A 1,372-nucleotide genomic window follows, 5' to 3' on the forward strand; every position below is an offset into this window, starting at 1 on the left:
TGCTGTTTGCATTCCCTCACACAGCTTTTCAAGCCATGTTATTTTCTTGTCAACAATAATTTTTTTTTGTTCTTAAATTACTATGAAGTGACAATTTTATAAAGGACATCTTATGATCATTGGCATGCGTCATAAAACTAAGTCTGAAACTACTAACTAACCCAAATTAGTGAACTTGTAAGTTTATGGTGAAATCATAATCATGATGTAGTGAAAAATGTGAGCGTAAAATGTGTTCGGTTCCTGGTGAGTTGCCATTATCTTTTTTTCTATAACTGATCACTTTGATGGTTGTGGCTGCTAATTGAATTGTATTTTAAAATATATACACTTTATTTAGAATAATGAACTATGTGTGAACTATGTAGATGATGACATAATTATATATCTAGTTTTCTTTTTTATAAATGAGTTTTAAATTTCAGCAATCATATCTTTTGTTCGACTATAGTTCTCTGTGTCAGCACTTCCTCTTCAAACAGCATGTTTTTCCCAGCTGGAATTTCACACCTCTGCACTCACTTACTTACTTCACCAGTGAGGATAATAAATATGATATAGAGCTCGAGTTATTCGCTCCCCTGGTTTGTCTTTCCATTTATAATCAAAAAGAAATAGTGATAACGTTACCTAAAATGTACTGAGTGTAAAAAAGCCTACTAATTAGTTGACGTTGAACATGGCAAAAAAAATAGATAGCGATTCTTTCTCTGTTCCTTGGCCCCACTTAGGTCATTAATAATTTACTTTTAAATATTTGATGAAAATAAGAACATTTTTACCTAAATGACTATTTTAGGAAGCATTTCTTAGAATGCTTGCAAAATGGCACGTACATGTTCAGTCACTACCATTTTTAAAAGTCACTACGTATAAGACCAAAGCATAAGACATTATAGAGGTACCTCAAATGAATTTCCAAGTTGGTACAAAATATTGAAAATATCTATTTTAGTCTATGGCCATCCTACCCTGAACAAGCCAGATCCCGTCTGATCTTGGAAGCTCAGCAGGGTCGGGCCTGGTTAGTACTTGGATGAGAGACCACCTAGGAATACCAGGTGCTGTAGGCGTTAAACATAAAATAATAAAATAAAATATCTATTTTAAAACTTGATGACCCCATCTTCAAACTTCTAATGTTCATTAATTGTTAGCTGAAATAAATTATCCCAAATCTGAATATATGGAGCAACTAAAATTACAAAAATATAGACATGATATCATAGGAGGAAAGATTCTGCTTTATGAAAGCCATTGAGAATCAATGGGAATACTCTCAGTTGGAAAAAAAAAAATCACATCCTAGGATTAAGGTGGATATACACTTTTACAATTTAAAAAAAAAGTAGCTAAAGTCTATGAATTTATT

At 32.1% G+C, this 1,372-nt stretch overlaps 1 pseudogene; it reads left to right on the forward strand.

The window, feature by feature from the left end:
* Positions 1 to 954: 954 nt before the first annotated feature.
* LOC120597329 (uncharacterized) lies at positions 955 to 1,073 on the forward strand (annotated as a pseudogene).
* Positions 1,074 to 1,372: the final 299 nt, after the last annotated feature.

The sequence above is a fragment of the Pteropus medius genome, unplaced genomic scaffold (genome assembly GCF_902729225.1).
Source record: "Pteropus medius unplaced genomic scaffold, Ma_sr-lr_union100, whole genome shotgun sequence".
NCBI lineage: Eukaryota > Metazoa > Chordata > Mammalia > Chiroptera > Pteropodidae > Pteropus > Pteropus medius.